The sequence below is a fragment of the Ascaphus truei genome, chromosome 2, assembly GCF_040206685.1.
Source record: "Ascaphus truei isolate aAscTru1 chromosome 2, aAscTru1.hap1, whole genome shotgun sequence".
In the NCBI taxonomy this organism is placed as follows: domain Eukaryota; kingdom Metazoa; phylum Chordata; class Amphibia; order Anura; family Ascaphidae; genus Ascaphus; species Ascaphus truei.
This window is the reverse complement of record NC_134484.1, coordinates 284,508,225-284,529,380: the sequence shown is the minus strand read 5'-3', so window position 1 is coordinate 284,529,380 and position 21,156 is coordinate 284,508,225. Positions and strand designations below refer to the sequence as shown.

Below are 21,156 nucleotides of genomic sequence, written 5' to 3'. Positions count from 1 at the left end.
GTGAAGAAAATCGCCGCCATTCAGAAATGATGTCAGTGCTTGAAAGGATGATATCACTGCAGGAAAGGACAATTTCACAAATGTCACAAATTGAAAGAGTCATCTTCCAAGTTCCTAAAGAAATACAAAATGTAAACAGGACATTACAAGCAATAGTTGTGAATCTAAGCCAAGCTAATCAGTTGAGAATTACTGCAAGAGAACAACAATTCCACTTTACCCCATCTGAGGATGGATCTTTACATGCTGCTACTTTTTCTCCAGAGTCATCAGTTCTTCATTCCCCAGTTGTGGATGATACCGGTACAGTAGGTGCAAGTTCTGTGCAGGTCCCTGTCAACATCCAACCGCTTACATCTGTTCAAAATCAGGAACGGACACCTACAAATGAGACACAAAAAAGAAAGTTAGGCCAACAATTACTACTAACCAGCTTTTGGAAAAAGATTAAAACATCAAAACAAGAAACTGCTCCAACCTCAGTCGTGCAATGTTTAGCAACTGGTTCACAACTGCCACAGGCCACACCCAGTGCCCCTGAAGTGCAAAAGCCCACACCCAGTGCCACTCAAGTGCCACAGCCCACACCCAGTGCCACTGAAGTGCCACAGCCCACACCCAGTGCCCCTGAAGTGCCACAGCCCACACCCAGTGCCCCTGAAGTGCCACAGCCAACACCCAGTGCCACTCAAGTGCCACAGCCCACACCCAGTGCCACAGAACTGCCACAGGCCAGTACAAGTCGTACAGTTAAGGCCAAAGTACTTGGCAAAGGGAAAAGGCAAACACAACAGCCAACAAGCAGGCCTGTGGCTCGCTCTCAAAAGGATAAACAAAAATAAATAATCACATTCACTAAATGTGTTGGTGTCCTGGTGGTGTTTACTGCAGACTATTTCATGCATAGTGTATGTATGGTCATGTACAGATGCTTGCTAATATTCAAGTATGTCCTTGTACACATGAATGTTTAGAAATGTTCACTGACTGAATGAAGGCATATTTAATAACATATGATTATGTATTAATCATCAGTTGATTAATGGTACAACATTACACACTTGCCATGTTTATAGAAGCTGACATTCACTTAACTCTTGTTCAAGATTAGATGTATGTGGGTTTGTTTGGTAATGTAGATAGTCATTGCATGCTAATATTATTGACATACAACTTTAAGTAACTATCCACATAACTGCATACATTTTGATGTTGTGTTTTCTGGTGTCTTAACTCTGTAACACATTACTTACCTTAATCTTCTTTCATAGTTCATAATGATGGCATGTGATCATGTATGATTTTTGGTTAGTGTGTCATGTATGATCTGTTAGTGTGTATGAATATATCTGTAGTCTCTCTGTATCTCTATGGATATATACACACACACACACACACACACACAGATATATATCTGTCACTGTTGTCCGCAAACAGGCCTTGTGTTAATGAGATATAAATTTTAGGACACTTGTTAAAATTATGGGATCAGTATGATCCAGCCCATAATTCACTCACCTGTATTTAACTTTGAAAATGATTACAACAAGGCCTACTTACACACATGAATGGCTTTAATTTAGCACTCTATATATAATATATATATATCATCAGAATTAACAGTACAGGCCTTCATGGCTCAAAAGAGACCTTGTTTGCTGTTAACTACAACTTATACACAGCTGACTCAAATAGGCCCTCAAACATACTCACCCAGTAATGTTATAAACTGTAATTAAGTGTTAATAGAATTACAACAAGGCCTGTTAGCACACAAGGCCTTCAATGTACAGATATATATATATATAAATGTACAATGTACAGATATATATATATAAAAAGTAGATTTTACCAGATTGGAGTCCGGAAAAAACGAGACAGCACACAGTCCAGTAGTTCCAATGAAGCTGTATTCAAAGTAACATGGCACCACCTCCAACGTTTCGGTCCACTCAACGTGACCTTCCTCAGGGACATCCCTGAGGAAGGTCACGTTGAGTGGACCGAAACGTTGGAGGTTGTGCCATGTTACTTTGAATACAGCTTCATTGGAACTACTGGACTGTGTGCTGTCTCGTTTTTTCCGGACTCCAATCTGGTAAAATCTACTTTTTACATGTGCATATGGGACAAGCATCAGCATCTTACTATTGTTTACAGTGTGCCAACTGAGTGTGATTTTTTAATATATATATATATATATATATATATATATATATATATATATACACTGCTGCGGCAGACTTTATTCTTACTAATCACTGGCTTGCACCTGGCATGTTCCTGGAATGTGACACTTTTCACCCGGAGCATGCCGGGCTCCTTTTGCCTTCCCAGCCAGGGGTCATGCCCGGCTGACACGCGGTTGATGTATTAATTAATAATGGTTCAGGATTTACTAGGCTGCAATGCATCGCGTGTCCGCCAGATGGCATAAACTCATGAATTGTAATGCAGTATATATATATATATATATATATACATATATATATATATACTGTATAACAACAACCCCTTTAACCCCTAACATACAGTACTGTACACATACAGTACTGTATAAGCACATCAATGATACAGTAGGCCGGCGGGGGCGAGATATGTTTTCAGCAGAGAGAGAACCGCTGCTCTCTCTGCGCAAACATCGGCACATTCAAAATTATTTAAAATATATTTTTATTCTAAGTGTACATGTGCAGGGGGTCTCCGGAGCTGAACCACGTTGGTTTCAGGTCGGGGGACCCCCTGCTCCCCGAGATACAGCCCCCTTTATGATGTGCCGGTATCCCTCTGCGTTTAAAGGTCCTGATCACGTGACCGCGGCCTGTAAAAAAAGCAGAGGGATACCGGCACCCCCTAAAGGGGCCTGTATCTCGGGGAGCAGGGGGTCCCCAGACCTAAAACCACAGCGGTTCTGCTCCGGAGACCCTCTGCACATGTACAGTATAAATAAAACACACACATCAATAAAGAATCGTTCTTTACCTTAGCGGCTATGTGCTATGGTAATGAAGCAGCATTTCTGTGTTTTAATAATATTGTACATTGATCAGGGGGTTCCCTGAGCCAGAAATTAATGCTCAGGGGCCTCCTGCTCCTGCACAATATTATAAAAAATACAGAAATGCTGCTTCATTAACATAGCGTATAGACGTTAAGGCAATGAAGGGGTTAACCCACCGTGCCCACTTTATTGTGGGTAGCGGGGGTGGGTGAGGGGGGTATTTGGCCCTTGGTGTGAGTTTAGGACTTGCGGGGGGGTTGCGGGTGCACTTAACCCCTTCACGACCGTAGCAGTTAATACCGCTACGGTCATGAAGGAATTAAACCCTCCCGCTACCCCCCCGCAATCCCTAAACAACCACAGTTGGAGCTAATACCCCCTTCACCCACTCCCACTACCCACAATAAAAAAAACTCACACACAGCAGCCGCCAAAAAATAAATAAATAAATCTAAATAAATAAATGACTATAAATAAATACATTTGAAACACATTTTTATTTATAGTGTAGATGTGCAGGGGGTCTCCGGAGCTGAACCGCGTTGGTTTCAGGTCGGGGGACCCCCTGCTCCCCGAGATACAGCCCCCTTTATGAGGTGCATTTATGAGGTGCACATGTATGTAAATGTGGGGAGGGGGATCCCATGTAAATAACCACACCCACACCCACTACCCACTACCCACGGCCCCTCCGCTGCTTTCTGCAAAACAGAGACAAAAATTAAAACATACAAAGTAATGTCCCCTAACCCCTTAATCACCGTAGCGGTTGTTAACCGCTACAGTCATTAAGGGGTTAACCCACCCTCACCCACCACTCGGGATGCCTACATACCCTCCCACACTAACCCCCCCCCGTGTGGCCTAACCACCCAGTACCCACAAGGGAGGCCTACCCACATACCGTTGGGGAAACACCCCCCCACCCCCAGTACCCACAATAAAAACAGTACAGTGACCCACAATAAACAGCATTATATTTATTAAATACATTACCCACCCCCTGTGACCCCCCATAAATACAAGATTTATCCTTTTACATACAGGGTTCATAACGCAGCCCCACGCGAGTCCCCGTTGGGCTGGCGGGGCACCTGGACAGACCTACAGTTTACCAGCAGCCCTTTTTACACAGGTTCTGGAGGCCTGCTGGTGGATCCTGCCAGCACCATGGCCCCCAGGTGGTCTCCTTGGGTCACCGTGGGCCACAATTGGGTCCCCACGGTAGGCCCGCGGATGTCTGGGAGCCCCGGGTCAGACCCACAGGTGTCTGCGGGGCCTTGGGTGGTACCCTCAGGGGTCTGAGGAACTCACAGGTGCTCACTACGGGTCCGCGGTGCCCCCACAGAAGTGGGACCACACATCATCATCCCCGCACCTACGGGTCGGCGGTGCCCCCACAGAAGTGGGACCACACATCGTCATCCCCGCAGACTACGGGTCCGCGGTGCCCCCACAGAAGTGGGACCACACATCATCATCCCCACATGTGTCACCCGTGGAACCACCAGCCTGATACCCTTGGGATACCCGAGGATACCCGCAGGTAGTCTCCAGAGGTCCCACGCAGAACCACAGAACCAACCCTGAATGTAAAAAAAATAAATCTGGCCTATACATTCAATACATACACCCTCCCCCCCAACACCTACAGTACAATAATGTGCAAAATAACTATTATCCAGATATGGATAATAGATTAATTGCCCATTATTAAAAACATTAACTAGCATATACAAATAAATAAAGTACTACTGACCTCATCAATACGAAGTGTCCGTCGCCAGCAAAATCCTTGTCTTGCCCACAACATACATAGCAAATACAAAGCCAATACATTGCAATTACATTCAGATATCAATTAACCCCTTAAACACCTTATCAGATAATAACCGCAAAGGTGATTAAGGGGTTAAGCCACAGTGGCCCGATACCCATCCTTCAACCATGAATTTGTACAGTGGCTTCATCATGCAACTATATATATATATATATATATATATATATATATATATATATATATATATATATATATATATATATATACACATGAAGGTCAGTCAGCACACTGCAGTAGAAAAGGTTATAATAGCAGATGCTAGTCCCATAGAAAATAAGTATGATACGAACCAATCCAAAGACCAGTAAAGAGACAGCACACCGCACGGGGTTAATCCAAAATATAGATTTTTGGATTAACCCCGTGCGGTGTGCTGTCTCTTTACTGGTCTTTGGATTGGTTCGTATCATATATATATATATATATATACTGTATATATATATATATATATATATATATATATATATATATATATATATATATATATCTCTGTATATATATATACAGTATATATATATATATATATATATATATATATATATATATATATATATATATATATATACACAGTATATATACACACGATGCACCAAAATACAAATAAATGTAGAAGGGTTATCAAAACTATACTGTCCTACAACCAAACACTGCTCCATACAGACACTACATTAAAATCAATTTCCTTTAATAATCCTAACTGATCTCACAATCTATATCATCACAAGCCAATGAAACACCTTACATTCCAATATAAATGATGCATAAAATCTATGCACCATATACATTTTTCAAATGAATCAACCAAGTAAACAAAAATCAATTAGCAATCATTATTTACATCCCTAAACAATTCACACTCCATCCTGAACAATGAAACAATTAACTAATTCACGCCTGGAGCAGAACAATTTAGCCTGTGAAAAAATATAAGTACCAACCAAAATCCAACCTTTAAAACCAAGGCTATCGCTGACCTCCCTCAAACACACAATACAATACCAAGGAATATATCTATCTAATTTTAAAATACTTTAAACTCACAATAAAGCATAGCAGCATAGACAAATTAATTTAAAACACATCAAATCAAGCTATTAAAACAACATCACTTCTCAAATGAATCAACCAAGTAAACAAAAATCAATTAGCAATCATTATTTACATCCCTAAACAATTCACACTCCATCCTGAACAATGAAACAATTAACTAATTCACACCTGGAGCAGAACAATTTAGCCTGTGAAAAAATACAGTACCGACCAGAATACAACCTTTAAAACCAAGGCAACACACAATACAATACCAACGATTACATCTATCTAATTTTAAAATATTTTAAACACACAATAAAGCATAGCAGCATAGACAAATTATTTTAAAACACATCAAATCAAGCTATTAAAACAACATCACTTCTCAAATGAATCAACCAAGTAAACAAAAATCAATTAGCAATCATTATTTACATCCCTAAACAATTCACACTCCATCCTGAACAATGAAACAATGAACTAATTCACACCTGGAGCAGAACAATTTAGCCTGTGAAAAAATACAGTACCGACCAGAATACAACCTTTAAAACCAAGGCAACACACAATACAATACCAACGATTACATCTATCTAATTTTAAAATATTTTAAACACACAATAAAGCATAGCAGCATAGACAAATTATTTTAAAACACATCAAATCAAGCTTTTAAAACAACATCATTTCTTACCCTGTGTGTATATATGACTCTCGAGACATATATACATACATACATACAGTGGCAAGAAATTATATACCACAAAAAAAATATACACATGTTAAAAAACCTTTTAAAAAAATTAACAAGTTAAATAAAATACATTTCTTTAGTTCACTTACCATTACTTGCCCCCACCGATTCCCGTTGCGCAGCTTACTCACGAACCAATCCATGATCAGGAACCCATAAAATAATAAACCATTAAAAAAAAACATTTAACTAAAAATCCAAATCAATCCACGGGTCTTCTATTTGTAATCCATCTTCATCTGTATTCTTCTTTCTTCTATCTCCTTCCAGCGGGGCGGGGCGGGGTCTTCTCCCCGTCTGCGGCCACGCCCTGGTCTTCTTTCTTGGCCGGAGGTCCTTCCTCCGCGGCGTCTGGCTTCAAAATGAGACGACATAGGCTTTTAAAGGCCTATGACGTCACATTTTTCGTCATGGTTCCCACGGTCCTGATTGGGCCGTGAAAACCATGTGTTTTGGCCGACAAAAAAAAAATGATGACGTCACTTAAAGGGAATGAAAGCACAGCCAATCAGAATTGCTATGCTTCAATTGCCTTTAAGGTGACGTCATGAAAAGGCACATGGCTGCCCTCACATGGTATGGTAGCCAATCAGAGCGTGGGAACTCCATCCCTACTCTGATTGGCTCTAGTATGCCATGTGACAGAGGCTTGGGGGGAAAAAGGATGTGACGTCATTGAATGCTGTTCACATGGTACTAGAGCCAATCAGAGAGTGGGAACTCCATCCCTACTCTGATTGGCTGTAGTACGTCACATTCTTTTCCCCCCCAAGCCTCTGTCACATGGTATACTAGAGCCAATCAGAGTAGGGATGGCGTTCCCATGCTCTGATTGGCTTCCATACCATGTGAGGGCGGCCATGTGGCACGGTGAGTTAACCCCTTCATTGCCTTAGCGGCTATACGCTAAGGTAATGAAGCAGCATTTCTGTATTTTTAATAATATTGTGCAGGAGCAGGGGGTCCCTGAGCATTAATTTTAATGCTCAGGGAACCCCCTGCTCACTGTACAATATTATTAAAATACAGAAATGCTGCTTCGTTACCATAGCACATAGCCGCTAAGGTAAGGAATGAGTTTTTATTTATATATGTTTTTTATTCACAGTGTAGATGTGCAGAGGGTCTCCGGAGCAGAACCGCTGTGGTTTTAGGTCCGGGGACCCCCTGCTCCCCGAGATACAGGCCCCTTTAGGGGGTGCCGGTATCCCTCTGCTTTGTTTACAGGCCGCGGTCACGTGATCGGGACCTTTAAACGCAGAGGGATACCGGCACCTCATAAAGGGGGCTGTATCTCGGAGAGGAGGGGGTCCCCCGACCTGAAACCAATGCGGTTCAGCTCCAGAGACCCCCTGTACATGTACACTATGAATAAAAATGTACAGTACTGTATGTTAGGGGTTATAGGGGACAGCTTTAAAGACAATAGCTCGCAAACGCCCCCATGCGTTTTTACATGGCATTGCAGTATTGCAGCCAGCGGGAATAAAATGCTTAAATCACAGCCGTGAATATAACGCTATATACCTCGGGAGAAAACGACACAAAACCGCACATCACCGGGGTCCTCTGAAATTCGCGGAGCTAGCCAAGTAAGAATAAATTTGGTCGCCAGTGTATATATAAATATTTATATATATATATATATATATATATATATATATATATATATATATATATATATATATATATATATATATAGATATAGATATATCTAGATATATATCTATATATCTATCTCTATATATATATCTACATATCTATATACATATATATATATCTACACACAATATATAGTTAATTATATATAGATAAATATATATATCTAATTATTTATATATATCTATATCTATGTATATATCAAGAGAGACTAACAGAGAGAGTCAAAGAGAGAGAGAAACAGAGAGAGAAACAGAGATAAACAGACAGAGAGAAAAACAGAAAAAGAGACAAACATACAGATGTGTGTGTATGGTTACATCTAGCTAAGTGTAACCAGAAATGTGTTCAGCATAGCACTGTAGATGATTTCACACACATTGTTATTGTAATTAAAAGAGTCTACTTGTTTTGCACATGTTGATATCCAAAGCCGAAAGTAAAATTTCGATTCCTGTGAAAAGAGTATCTTACCCAAAGAATTTCAGCCAATGATTGTAACAAATTTCTTGTGGGAGAAAACCTAGGCGTTTGTTGTATTATAACCTTGGAAGAAACCGCGAAGATAACATGTAACTATTCACACATTCAGCAGACATCCGTATGCGTTCAACTTCACACAACGTACACTTGGACAGAAGAAATGGCAGCAGCTTCCACATTGCACAGCCATCCACGTAAATCATACAAATTTATGATTTATGAAGCAATCGAATCAACGCCAGCGAAAAGTGCAAACGTGGCCAAAATCTATGACTTGATCAAAAAGAAATATCCATACTACCAACAACCTGACATACAACGAAATGTTAAAACTTTGGTACGATTCACTTTATCTGCAAATGAATGTTTTCAGTGTGTCCATGATTGGCTAGATCAACGATATGGATGCTGGCATGTTGCGCCATCATTTAAACTTACCATGGAACATGGAACATATCTTCTGTTAAATAGCATATTTTTGCCTAATACTAGTGACACTGAAGCCGCACCGACTGCTGCGTCTGCTGATATACCTGCACCCTCCATTCAGCCAGACCAGATGCAAGATAGACATACTGCTGCGGCCAAGTTTATTCGAGCATTTGCCCGTTCTTGGCCGCAGCAGTAGCCTGGCGCGCGCCCGAGTGTGACGGGCGCGCGCCGAAGCAGCGGAAGAGCGCCCTCCGATCGGGGCGCTCTCCCTACCGCTGCCGGGTCCGCCGGGTCCCCCGGAACCCCCTGCCGCTGTCCCGCGATCGCGGGACACCAGGGCTCCCTCGGGGAGCCCCTGGACGTGTGTGCAGGGGGCGCACGCTCCCGAAGACGCGTGACCGCGCGTCTATGACGCGCGGCACGCCGAGGGGCGGCCACTAGCAAGCCGGGAAATCTCCTGGCTTGCGGTACCGACCACACTGCAATAAAGTGTGTCGGTACTGTAACTACTATGATATGTATCCAAACTTATATGGGCAATACCAATGTGGATGGGAAAACAACCAACAACTGTACGTACCTCCGGACGTCTTGTTTGAAGAAGCTACTGCAGATCCATATGACGCCCTCATGGAGATGTGTGTTCAGGATTCAACGGTTGCCTCAATCATGGCTGATACTGTTGTGCCTTCCTGCAGCGAGCAGTTGCAGCTAAATCAGTTTTGACTTCTACAAGAATGGTAAATACAAATTTCGTTATGCCTTTACTCAAATTATATATGTCTACATTAACAAAATACACCATTTGTTAGCCAAATGAGTGGATACAGCTTAACATTGCAGACAGGCTTACATGTAGCATGCACAAAGATATTATTTCCTATAACAATATACTACATGACGAACCATTAGTACACATTGGTGACGGAGTCCTAAATCCTTGATTATTATCGCTTTTAAAGTATCATTTCAACATGTTACACTAACTGTAACACACACACACCTCATTGTTTAGCATTCAACATATAAAAATAAAGTGTCGCCCACATATGACGTGGGACCGTGGTCATGTCCCAAGGCGTCCTTAAAAAGGTTTACCGATGCAAGCCCCGCCCCCAACCGACATGCGTGTGTGAAACCGTATTGGCTGTGCCCGTTGCTTATTGTTACGGTCAGTGCAGTGTGTCATGCGTGCGCGTCGGTGGGGCGGTGCGTGCACAGCGCTGGAGGCCAATGTTAATTCAGGGGGAGTGGTGTTTGCATGCATTTCACTGTGCCTTAACATGACGTCACACGTCTTTTGTTCGCTCATTGGCTGATCGTCCGTTTTTTCCGTGGACACACGTCCGTTTACAAAGTTTAGATATGTATGTGTGTAGAAGTGATTTTGTTTCGCTTCCATATCATAACTTCCAGCCATGATATGCGTACTGCTAGCAGCACCATGGAGGGACATGTATTGAACGCACAGCGTACACATCATTTTGCGCATGCGCTAAGACTTAGTTCACACATTCGTGACGTGCGCGCGCAACAGATGTTGTGCGCGCACATTATTATGTATACAGGCACCAGAAAAATCATATCCGTAGTAATGCCAGCAACGCCATTTGAAAAATGACAGTTCTGTATCTGTAGTTTTATCCTTGCAGTTTAAACATATACGTTACTTATGCGTGAATATCCACAATCATATAGAGATGTGTTAAGCGTTGTCATGCTGAGACATATATAAATATGCCATCTTTGAACATCATGTGTTTGCTGTATTTCACAGATGTCGCGGATGAATACATGGGACCAATGTATGATTTCAGATGAGCCAATCGTTATATTAGATGATTGTGACGACGAGCGAACAACTATTATAATAAATATGTAACAATGCTTTCAATGATTGGTGTGCAGATTAACAATCACTACATAATGTTATCCTCTTATGCAAATATTTACTATGCACTTAATTAACATAATGATGTTGCTAAGCACTGAAGTTAGAACTTATATTGTTTTTTGGTTATTTTCTACTAACATTATATGTATTGCCATCTGATATATGCAACCAACATTATCACTCAGCAAACACATTAATCTACTATATATTATAATCTCACATGTGACTTGTCAAAGAATGTAAATGCTACATAACAACTCATAGACATTGTATCTGAACGTACACAATAACAATAGGGAGGTGATAGAAACTGTTTAGTCGTGTGCATTTTATATTTTCACCTAAGTTGTAGTGCTAACCTAACATGCATGAGCTAATGAATGTTAGTTAAAGATCATGAAAACATGAACATTTGTGTGTAAATTTTATTCACACGACTAACTATAGTTTAGTGTTATTATTAAACGTTCAACACATACATAGCTAAGTGAGGCCGATGATAAAAGCAACATTATTATGTTTGTTTATATTATTTCATGTAGAAATACATGCATCACACAAAAACTACAACACACACACACTCTTGCTGAAATGTGCACGTATGCAAATGTCCACTTCATTTATGTTCATATGTTGACATTAGTTATAAAGGATCATGATCATTATGAATAACTAACGTGAATGAAATAAAAATTATATTAACAACATTGTCATTGTGTTGAATGAATTAGGAAAAGTTGAGAATCCAAATAACTATACTTTGCAATGGTGTTAACATTTTGACACGTTACATGTACGTCAAATCAACACACATCTTTGACTTATACATACACATGTGACAATGTAGTAATCAACATGAAGATGAAGTGATACAACAAATAATCACATACATTGCAATGTTAATGATGTTTATAACATTGGTGTCTTTTCATACAAACATGCATTGAGTGTTAAGATCACTCATGTGCATCAATGGATGTTCTCCTCCCATAATCAATAGCTGAGCAGGGTTTATCCCCTTCTCTCCCCCCACCCCTATATTCCATGAATGGATGTTGTTACGTTTGCTAAATTACATGTTATGTAATGTCCCTAATGATTTTAAAAGACACTGCACAATAACCACCAAGTGTAGCTAAACGCACGCACACAATACAGAAACGACATGTTTCAATTGTCACATCTTTTTCATTACGTTCTGTTTATACATCCTGTAACTATACCTGTATCGAGGTTTGCACATCTTATGACAGATGTGAATTGAAATACATACCATGAGCAGTCATTGAAGTGATATACCTTGAAAAAGAAAACATGAATGAATATAAATCATGTCATGACATGTTCATTAAGGTAAGCAACACACAAAATTGACCATTTTGTGTGTGATATGAAACAACATCTATAATACGTCAAATATGATCTGAAATACACAATAGTGTACACATCATTGTGACTCACATGTCACACTGCAAAAGAAACATTGTATGTAACCATACTGCACTAGCTATTGACTATGGACATAGTAGGTTTATTGTGTATGCATAAACAAAAAGAGCATGTACATAAATTATAGATTTAGTACACATTATTTCTTCACGTACACACAACACCTTTTATTGGTAAGAAGTATAATACAACCTGTTGATGAATGACATACCGGTGCCACATGCAATTGTCCACACAGCAGAGAAGAGAAAGGTGTGCGAACCATATTCATCTGTTTCCTAAGTGAATGGTATTTGGATAAATGTATTTATCATAACAAAGAATGAATACATCTATGTAGTACTATGAACATATATGTATTTGCTTACATGAAAAATAGGTGTTTATGACATTCAGACATGTCTCAACACCACTGGCTGTTTGGTCATTGTCAGCTGGTACATTGACGGGATGCTCCTCCTCCAAACCCTGACGTATATCTGTTTGTACATTATTGCGGAGTGCCACATTGTGCAAAATGCAACATGCAATTATAATATCAGACACTTTAGCAGGCTTATATTGAAGTGCCCCACCAGTTCTATCGAGACACCAAAATCTTGTCTTGAGAAGCCCAAATGTCCTCTCTATGACGGATCGCATAGATATATGGGCAACATTGTACCTCTCCTCTGCTTCACTTTGAGTGTTTGCCACATTGGTCTACAGCCCCGGCCTAATTCCGTATCCTGAGTCACCTATAATCCATCGTGCACAAATATGAAACAATTAGTGTTAACATTATTACATACAACATTTCCTAGAAAACCAAGAGTTGTTTGTTAACACATCATAATATGTACTCACCCACCAGCCAACCAGGTCCAAAATAGCCTTTTTCGAAAGCATGGAAGACTGATGAGTTTCTCAGGATAGAGGAATCGTGATTGGAACCAGGGAATTTGGCTACCACATGCATAATCTTCATCGTGGCATGGCATACCACCTGTACATTTAGGGAATGGTAATGCGTACGGTTGCGGTAAGCATGCTCACTCTGACTAGACGGGATCAAAGCAACATGGGTGCAATCGATTGCACCCATCACACATGGTATCCCGGCTATGGTATAAAAGCCACTCCTGACTTCCAGCCACTCTGTGTGCTCTGTAGGAAAATTAATATAATTCCTAGTGCACATAGAAACTGGGTAAAGGCCCGCGAGAATGTATATTGCGAGCCCCCGCCCACTATGCCCACAGTTGTCTGGAATGACGCGGAAGCAAGATAATGTAATGAGCATTTTAACAAGCCCAGGGACTGCACGACCTCTGGCTGTCACAAAATCTAAATCTCCCCGTATCTCTTCATAAAGAGCTAAGATTGCTGCTGAACTCAAACGATAGCGATTTACAATCTCCTCCTCACTCATCCCATCCAACAGGGTTCTCTCCCTGTACAAACGAGGATGAGGCACAACTTCTCTCCTCTCTCTTCTCCTCTCATCTCCTTGCCCTCTCCCTGTCCCTCTCCCTCTCCTGTCCGCGTGCCTGTCCCTGTCACTGTCCCTGCCACTGTCCCTGCCTCTGTCCCTGTCCCTTCCTTGGCCTGTGACATCCTCTCCATCAGCAAGCCTCTCGTCCAATAGAATGTTCCTCCGTCTCATAAACATTCGCATCATTTTCAGGTCTTTAGCTGTGAATGAGCAGGTAATTGCCCTCCTTTAAATACCTATGTGATGATGTCAGGTTACTTGCTGAAGTGCAAGGTGTTACATTAACATTTCCCAGTAGTTCACTCCCAACGTGTATCCATTAGCAATTAAAATAATTATTTATGTGTGTTCACCAGGCAATCATGATATTTGAGAATGATGTAACGTTAAGCTTTGTACAAGCATTTATTGTCAAGTATTTCTGGAATGTGTAATGCATGTACCACTTCTGAACGCAACACTCAGTTATCTAATTAGGATACAACCATGACATTGACGTTGAGAAACTACGTTGCAACATGTGTAATTTGGCATGTTATTGTCACCTGATCACATGAAGTTTTGTAATGTGCATATGCATAATTTAATGGCATCAGGATAGTTGCTATTGATTCAGTTTCAATCGTGTAAAAATGAGTAACTATTATAGATGTGTGTATAAGTTAGCATGAAGTGATTGTAATGCATCGTGTACAATGTAAACATGCAATGTTATTGAGTGTCCAATTGCGGACATCATCAAAAGAGGGAGGTCACAAAGTACATGTAAACATGAAAACAAACAGCTATACGCTGGATGTGTTAGATGTGTGAAATGTGTTACATCATATAATAAATTTAAGCACACTTAAGTAACATGTTTGATATGATGTGACCTGCTCCTTTAAGAGTTGAGTATAGGATTTTCCCTTGACACATCATAACATTAAGACTAATGTGACACGCAAATCATCATAACATTGAAAAGTACAATGTTATGCAAATAATAAACGTAAGGGGTGACACGATGAAGTGAATGACCTCGACACTGTAATGCCAAGCACATTTGTATTATGAGCAATAGAACGTAAACACTACTATAATGTTATAAGTCCCCGCTCCATTGACTCCATTGATGTAGAAATGATTTTTTTTTTCTAAGTGCCGTCCCGGCAACCTTGTCGATCGTTCTCCCCTCCAACTTGCCAACTTTAGTTGGCGGGACCAATTGCCGATGAAATCTCCATTTCTGAGTGCCGATCAGCACCGATAAGCTGATCGGGGCTACTTGAATACAGCCGATTTCAAAAAGTGTCGATAAGTGCCGATAAGTGGGTTATCGGCAGCCGCATGCCGATAAAAAATTTTCGGCAAGAAAAACTGCCGATTTTGAGCACTTATCGGCGCTTACTGAATCTCAAATTCAATTTTGGCGGGAAAATGCCGATAAAAGCCTTATCGGCGCTAACTGCATGAGGCCCTGTGTCAGGAAGATCCCAGCCAGATGTCAGCGCTACAAAAGAGGGGCGTTTGTCACAATATATATATATACATACACATCTGGAGACACTACTAATTAGAACTCCTCCTTCCCCTTCTCCCCCTTATTTCAGGGATGCAAATCCATTCTGCTGATTAGTAGAATCTGCAATCCATGGAACGGTTGCTCTGTTACAAAAAAAAAATGATTCTGGGGCCTATGCAGAAAGGTCTGATATGTCAGTTATCAGCAGCTTTTCGTCAAAAAAGCCTACTGCTATCCTGTAAGCTCCAATATTTTGGCAATACTAGAAAATTTCGTAAAATTTTTTTTTACGAAAAAAAAAATCGCCAAACGCGAGGCGATAAGCCACTTATCGGCACTTATCGGCAGTTTCTCAAACACGCTAAATTTTAGTAGCCCCGATCAGCTTATCGAGTCTGATCGCCGCTCTAGAATTGAGATTTCTTCTCTGAATCACCTTGCCAGAAAAAGTTGGCAAAAAGGTGGGGAGAAGCTGCCGAAAAGTGGCGGGAGGGCACTTAGAAACAAATATGCATTTTTCCTTCATCGGATTGATGCGGGAGACTCCGTAGCTGATATCCATTAATATCAGCACCGGAGACCCCCGGCATGAATCAGATGCATTTACAGTCAACTTCATTACCTTGGCGGCTAACCGCTAAGGCAATGAAGGGGTTAACCACCAGTGCCATGCTTATTGTGGGTAGCGGTGGTGGGTGAAGGTGGTATTTGGCCCTTGATGGGTGTTTAGGCCTTGTGGGGGGCTTGCGGGTGGACTTAACCCCTTCATTACCATAGCAGTTAATACCACTAAGGTAATGAAGGGGTTAATCCCTCCCGCTACCCATCCAGTAGGCCTAAACACACATACTTGGGGCTAATACCCCCTTCACCCACCACCGCTACCAACAATACAAAAAAAAAACACACAACAGCCCTACTAGCCACCTCCTAGGCCACCAAAAACCATTACAATATTTAATAAACAGCAATACACAAACCACCCACCCCCTGTGCCCACACATAAAACCATTATTTATTTTTTTAGACACAGGATTATTATCAAAGACCAGTGGGCCCCACAGGGCCCCATGGTGGGTTCACACGGTGTCCGGGGGCTCATGGGTGGTCCCTGCTAGGCTCTGTGGGCCTCCAGGTTGTCCCTGTTTGTGTCTAGGGGTCCCTGGATCATACCCACGGGTGTCTGCGGGCCCTCGGGTGGTTCCCATGGGTGTCTGGTGGCCCTTGGGTGGTCCCTGCAGGTGTTGGGGGCCCCACAGGAGTCCCCGGGTGGTCCCCACAGGTGTCTGGGGGTCCTCAGGTGGTCCCCGTGGGCGTTCGTTGGTCCTTGGGTAATCCCCGTGGGTCCCCACTGGCCGCAGTACCATTCCTGTTTTAAAAAAAAAAACAAGAACATGGCCTACATTTCAATAAATACACCTCCCCTAAACATACAGTACTGTAATGTGCAAAATAACTATTATCCAGATATTGATAATAGATTATTTGCCTATTACCAAACAGGACATCAGCCAGCATAAATAAAGTAAATTAAAACTGTTCTACTTACCCCTGCCAACATGAAGGGTGTCCTCGTCAGCATACTAAAGAGCCATGTCCTCCGATGCCAGCAACAATATGTAACAAAAATCAATTTAATGGCCCCTAGCACCTAAATCACCGTATCGGTTAATAACCACTATAGTTATTAAGGGGTTAATCCACCCTCCCCCACAACCCACCCCGGACCCACTATACCCACCCTATACTCATTGAGTGGCATAATAGTACATCATACCCATACAATATGGGCATAATAAGCTACTACAGCAGTCTATCGTCACACTAATACAAAAGCATGAATGTCAAAAAACACAAGAATAAAACAGATACAGCAAGCACCAAAACACCCAGAAACAAAAATTAAAAGCACTAACCAACCAAGCAATTAACTAAATAAAACCACTAGCTAATCAATTAATGAAATACATCCATGTTTTACATGACCTTGCATGAATTTAATGATGTACTAGTTTGGGATTCCCCAACCTTTGATACAAGTGGTGTCAGGCTTTGTGTTGTTGGCCAAATTTGGAAGGCAAATGTATATATGCATTTTTGTTATTGATTGCTTAAACAATATACAACATAATATCCCCATCACACAGAGAAAAAACATCTCTACATACCATGCAAAATAAAATACTTTGGCCCTCATTCTGTAAGATGTGAGCGCAGATGATGTGCTATTGCATGAAAGTCCCCATTAAAGTCAATAAGACTTTTCATGCTATAGCACGTCATCTGTGCTATGATACCTTATGCCTCGTCCAGGGTGGTGCTAAGCGGGCGAGAGTGCTCACGCTGGCCTTGATAAAACACATTGCTGCAATATGTGTGGCCAGCGTGCGAGAGCGCCCGCGCATGCTCGGCGCTTAACTGCTTGCCAAAGCAAGCAAATTTGAATCTGCCTCTCGCTCGCTCATCACGTGAGCAGTTCGTCCAGTGAGGGCGAACCAGCTCCGTGACGTCTTGGCTGCGCCCCACGACACGCCCCCCCACGCGTGCACCTACTGCTGCGACACAATTTATTCGAGCAAATACCCAGTATGTACCTGGCAGATACCTGGAATGCGCCGCTCCTCACCTCTGACAAGCCCCGTTGCATTTGCCTTCCCAGCCTGGGTTCATGCCTGGCTGATGGGCGGCTGATCTGTTAAATGATAATGATTAGGATTTAATAGGCTGCAATGCTTCGCGTGTCTACCAGATGGCATAAATTCATGAATTGTAATGCAGTATATATATATATACTGTGCAGTATTGCAGCCAACGGGAATAAAATGCTTCAATCCCTGCCTGGAAAATACCTCAATGCACTCGGGCAGAAAACAGTCACAAACCTCAATATACCCGGGTATACCCGAATTCGTGGGACTAGCCGAGCTCGAATAAAGTGTGTCGCCAGTGTAGCCGGCCACAAATCACCCGGCCGAGTAGGAGCGCGTGAAGTCATCATGCATGAGCCCCAGGACGCCCGCTCCCTGCCCGGCCACAGCCTTACAGCATAAGGGCCCTTGTTTGCTTCCTGAGAGCAGAGGCTCTGTCTCTCTTCTACCACACTGTGTCTGTAAATAAGGGAGATTTCCTGCTTTCTAAAGCCAGAGCTCTGCTGGTTCTTTTACCCCAGAAAATTTAACATATGGAAGGTAAAGGGTGTTCTAGTAGACTATTTAGGACCCTGCTGGTAGACTGGCATTTTAAGGTCAACCAATCCATAAAGATAAAAACCAAAAAAGAAAAGGTTTCAGGATTATTATAGCGAAAAAATAAATGTGGTTAAATTAGAATATTAACATACATTTTAGAGAAATATATCGTAAATGTACATGACCTTGTATGAATTTAATGATGTACTAGTTTGGGAATCCCCAATCTTTGATACAAATGGTGTCAGGCTTTGTGTTGTTGGCCAAAATAGGAAGGCAAATGTACATATGCATTTTTTTTGTTGATTGATTTTTATTGTATTTATGTATCACATGTTTTACCAGGAAGTAAAACATTTAGTTACAGTACCTCTCATTTTCAAGTATGTCCTGGGAACAGTTATGATAACACATGGTTACATGTAAATGAACAGGGTTATATATGTAGCCCCTGTAAGAAATAGTGGGCTACCAATTCTTCTCCTACTGGAGTAAGCCCTGGTAAGGGCAGGCACCAGTAGTAATCATGGGTTTTCCCCCCACCAGGCCCTGCCTTGCTTGATAGAGGTAGGCCCCTGGTTCTGTGGCAGGCCTGAGACAGAGGGGAGGTCCTGCTGACATCATAAGGAGCAGGGCTGTATCTATTTAGTGGGCTGCTCCCGTGTGTGTCTGAGTCAGTCTGGAGGGAGTATGAGTCAGTTCTGTCAGTAGCTGGAGTGTGGGGGTCATGAGTCTGATGAGAGAGGAGAATGTGACAGATAGTCCAGTCTATCCGGGGAGCTGATGAGAGGAGTTTGTGAGCTGCACAGTTCAGAGAGAGAGAGCTGAGTGAGGTTGGAGGATACAGGAGAGAAGAACTCAGAGCCCGTCTGAGTAGAGCTGATACAGCTAAAGTGGACCAATGCCCCTCACCCTGCTGAGGGAGTGATAGGGGGAGATCTAGCCTCACCCAGAGGGCTTACCCTCGGGTGGAGGTAGGGGTATTGAGGCCCCATTACAGCCATCCTGCAGGGGTACAAATCCTGGAGGAAGAGGAGAGGAGGTCAGATACCTGTGTACTGCAGTGACTAATACTGCCAATGAACTGCTGCTGTGTGCTGCATCACTGAGAAAAGACAATAAAGACATTGCTGTTTTATATAAGACTGTGTGAGATTGGAATCTCTCGCCCTGGGACCAGGGCTTTCTCTGGTGAGATTCAAACCTATCCCCTAGATTTCACCAGAGAATGGAGGCGCTGCACCACAACCACTAAAGAATGGAGGCATATACCTCAGAAGCCTGGCCCTGTTATCCCCCACACCAACGCGGGAGACTCAGGCTCTCCTGTTCCAAGCAGGTATGCACCACCATATGCATGTAGCCAGCCCTCAATACACCTTAGAAGCATGATCTGTGTCTGGGGGGGGGGCATGGGCTACATATATTATATTATATGACTAGCTGATATACCCGGCGTTGCCTGGGATTGAATGGTCACGCTCCCCCTCTCTCTCCACTCACCCCCTATCTCCACTCACCCCCTATCTCCGCTCCCCATTGCCCTCTCTCTGTGGGTGAGCTAGTGACTGGGTGAGTGAGTTACTGGGGCGGGTGAGTGAATGGGGCGGGCGGGCGAGTGAATGGGGCGGACAGGCGAGTGACTGGGGCGGGCGAGTGACTGGGGCGGGCGAGTGACTGGGACGGGCGGGCGAGCGACTGGGGCGGGCGAGTGACTGGGGTGGGCGGGCGAGCGACTGGGGTGGGCGGGCGAGCGACTGGGGCGGGCGGGCGAGCGACTGGGCCGGGCGAGTGACTGGGGTGGGCGAGTGACTGGGGCGGGCGAGTGACTGGGGCGGGCGAGTGACTGGGTCAGGCGAGTGACTGGGGTGGGCGGGCGAGTGACTGGTGCGGGCGGGCGAGTGACTGCGTGGGTGAGTGAGTTAGTGACTGGGTGGGTGAGTGAGTTAATGACTGGGTGGGTGGGTGGGTGAGTTAGTGACTGGGTGGGTGGGTGAGTTAATGACTGGGTGGGTGAGTTTGTGACTGGGTGGGTGGGTGTTAGTTGCTGGGTGGGTGGGTGAGTGAGTTAGTGACTGGGTGGGTGAGTTAGTGAGTGAGTTAGTGACTGGGTGAGTGAGTTAGTGATTGGGTGACATTCTCCCCCCCCATACCGCAGGCGGCGGCCTGAAGCTAGAGGGCAGCCGGGCATCCCCCCCGCACCCTCATACGTCACGTGGCAGCGGCATGCAAATAGCTAGCGTCCCGGCATCCCCCACACCTCAGGCGGCATGAAGATAGCGGGCGGGCATCCCCCCCAGCTCACGCGGAGAGGAACCTTTGGGGAGGCGGCTGGGTGTGTACGAGGCACTGGGAGAGGGGGGGGTGGGCCACCGGCCACCCCAGGGGACAGTCAGTCCCGCTGCGGCCGCCACTACTCTGCTCCCCCCGCCGGCATGTTTTCCCT

General features: G+C 43.1%; 1 long non-coding RNA gene across 1 annotated transcript; it reads right to left on the bottom strand.

The window, feature by feature from the left end:
- Positions 1–11: 11 nt before the first annotated feature.
- Positions 12–9,844, bottom strand: LOC142487273 (uncharacterized). Its single transcript, XR_012799180.1, has 3 exons — positions 9,782–9,844; positions 221–381; positions 12–56 (listed from the first exon to the last, which is right to left on the bottom strand). It is a non-coding gene; the product is annotated as an uncharacterized LOC142487273 (long non-coding RNA).
- Between the last annotated feature and the right edge of the window lie 11,312 nt (positions 9,845–21,156).